The sequence below is a fragment of the Alligator sinensis genome, unplaced genomic scaffold, assembly GCF_000455745.1.
Source record: "Alligator sinensis unplaced genomic scaffold, ASM45574v1 scaffold1316_1, whole genome shotgun sequence".
Taxonomy (NCBI): Eukaryota; Metazoa; Chordata; order Crocodylia; family Alligatoridae; genus Alligator; species Alligator sinensis.
In genome coordinates, this window is record NW_005842976.1 from 301,151 (window position 1) to 304,084 (window position 2,934).

General features: G+C 50.9%; 1 protein-coding gene across 3 annotated transcripts in view; it reads right to left on the minus strand.

Moving 5' to 3' along the window:
- The window catches only part of CUL2 (cullin 2), an 82,062-nt gene extending 81,824 nt beyond the window's left edge, over nucleotides 1-238 (minus strand). Inside the window, exon 1 of one of the 3 annotated variants that reach the window (XR_003091979.1) lies at nucleotides 35-238. The gene's annotated coding sequence lies outside the window, so the exon portion shown is untranslated. The remainder of the gene's footprint in view (nucleotides 1-34) is intronic. The other 2 variants (XM_014526207.2, XM_006036574.2) reach the window with 2 other exon arrangements.
- Nucleotides 239-2,934: the final 2,696 nt, after the last annotated feature.

Consider the following 2,934-nt stretch of genomic DNA (forward strand, 5'->3'; position numbering starts at 1 on the left):
TCCCGTCCCCGCGGCTGCCCGGGCCTCTACTCACCGCCCGCCAGGCTCCCCCCGACAGCGGCCGGAGCGAGAGGGAACGGGCAGGGCGAGGACTCGCCCCCCCCCCGCGCAGAGAGGGGCTTAGTACAGGCCGCACTACGGCGAGCGCGGAGGGCCCAAATTCATCCCGACTTCCGTTGCCGCAAAATAAATAAATAATTCCTCTTCCTGTAGGCCGGCGTCACGGGGCAAAGCCGCGGTCGCCTGCACATGCGCAGCACCGCCACCCCGCGCACGCGTGGGTCATGCAGGCCCTCCACCCTGCGCATGCGCCGTTGGTCTCCGTGTCGTGGTCTGCGCCTGCGCGAGTCCTGCTAGCAGCTGCTGGGTCGGTGTTGAGGGGTGTGCGGTCATTTCGGCCCGTGGCTGGCACGTGACGGGTAGCGGTAGAAGTGTTCAAGACGCATCATAATTTTGTAGGTATCCAGGTTGTAGCCGTATTGATCTACAGGAAAAGGCAATCAGGACTCGTAGTAAAGATGATACCTTTTATTAGACCAATAAGGTTTTTGCAAAAAATTAAAGAATTTTTTTTTTGCAAAAATCTCGTTGGTCTAATACAAGATATCATCTCTACTACGAGTCCTGATTGTCGTAATTTTTGAGGCAGCTCACTGATGCAGCATATGTAAAACCCAAATCACTCCTCTCAGGGGGTCTTAAATGACTTTGGGGATTGCTGCTAGCACTTCCTTATGACCGATTGCTTTGAAATAAAGAAATGCTTCAACTTTGACCCACTTTTCACTCACGCGCTGGGACTTGTAGTGAGCAATATAAAGTAAATAAAAAGGCATATTTGCATATTTTCATAGTTTTTCAGCAAATACAGTCATTTTGAGCTTCCAATACAATTATTTCATATTTAAGACCTGGCAACACTGGGCTTAGTTCATCTGGGATTAGCCGGCCTGGTGCCACAGTGGCCTGGGATACAGCGCTCATGTCGCTGCTCGAGCTGGGGCATAGGAAGAAACCCCCTCAGCAGGTAAATGCGGGCTAGGAGTTGCCCAGCTAGGGCTGATCCCCACTAGAAGCAACTGGCAGGCACCTGCCATCCACCCCATGGGCATTTGCCATACACCCACCAGCATGGTCAGCCCAATGCCCAACCTGCCACAGCCATGTGCCAAGGGCACTTGAAGGCAGGATGGTGTCTCTTACCAGCATCTGCATCCACCTCTGCTGCCCATCCCTTTGGTTCACACTGCAAGCAACTCCCCCAATGCCTTGCCTTTCTAGACCAGGCATGTTTCCAGATCCTGTGAGCTAAGGACTGAGACAGAAAATAAAACAAGCTTGCAGCTTGCACATAGGTAAAGAATCTAGGTTCATGCCCCCTGCACCCTTATGAAAGAAAAAAACCCATGTGCAATTAAACTAGACCCTTGGCTTCACATTTCCACAGGATTCGGAATATTTTGTTGTCCAGGGAATTCTCACAGCTTCATACCACCCACCACCCCCACCAGGGACTCCTCTCTCTCCCTACTCTTCATATGTTGCAAACTCTTCCCAGAATCAGAGTAAGTGGGGCTGGAAGGGACCTCCAGAGGTTACCTAGTCCAGCCCCCAGCCTGAGGCAGGATCATCCCTATCCAAACCATGCCATACAACCCATCATCTAAACTTTCCATAAGACTACCATCAACCCTGAAACAACACACGCCTAACACCCTAGCTTGCAACAGGTAAAGCAGGGGAACCACAGTAACCACTGTCCTGTTTCTGTGAAAGGTTATTAATATATGCTCAAGAAAGCCCTGCTCCCACTACAAAGGAAGGCAACCCCCTCCCCCCAGTCTGTACCAATCTGACCATGAAGTCAAATTCCTTCTGGCCCCAATCATGGCTATTTGCCAGACCCTGAGCAGAGGGGCAAGACCCTCTAGCCAGGAACCTCCAGCTTTGGTCCCACCAGGAACATTGGCACATCTCACCGAGCCACACCAAGAGAGTGGTAGTAGACAGGTCAGTATCAACCTGGAAGGATGTGGGTAGTGGGGTCTGGCAGGTTTCAGTACTTGGACCTGTACTCTTCAATATCTTCATCAGTGACTTGGATGTGGGTGTGAAGTGTACTCTGTCCAAGTTTGCGGATGTTACTAAATTGTGGGGTGAAGTGCACACTCTGAAGGGAAGGGAACAATTGCAGGCAGACCTGAACAGATTAGAAAAGTGGGCAGTACACAGTAGGATGTAGTACAACAAGGACAAGTGCACAGTGCTACACCTAGGGCGCAAAAATATCCAGCACACTTACTGGCTAGGAAGTGATTCTCTCAGCAGCACAGAAGCAGAAAGGGATCTCAGAGTCCTAGAGGAGTCCAAGATGAACATGAGTCATCAGTGTGACGAAATCATCAGCAAAGCTAACCGCACTTTATCGTGCATCAGCAGATGCATGACGAATAGAACCAAAGAGGTGATACTTCCCCTCTATGCAGCATTGGTCAGATCGCAGTTGGAGTATTGCATTCAGAGGAGGCCACTTGTATGGTTAGGGGCTTACAGGACAAGCCCTATGTGGAGAGACTGAGGGACCTGGACCTCTTCAGCCTCTGCAAAAGAAGACTGAGAGGTGATCTTGTGGCCACCTGCAAATTCATTAGGGGGACACAGCAAGGGATTGGAGATGTTCTGTTCACCAGGGCGCCTCTTGAGGTAACAAGGAACAATGGTCACAAACTGACAGAGAGCAGATTTAGGCTAGATATCAGAAAACTTCTTCATGGTAAGGGTGGCCAAAATTTGGAATGGGCTTCCAAGGGAGGTGGTGCTCTCCTTGGGGGTCTTTAAGATCTTGGGGGTCTTTAAGAGAAGTCTGGATAGGCATCTGGCTGGGGTCAGCTGACCCCAGCACTCTTTTCTACCTAGGCAGGGGAACGGACGTGA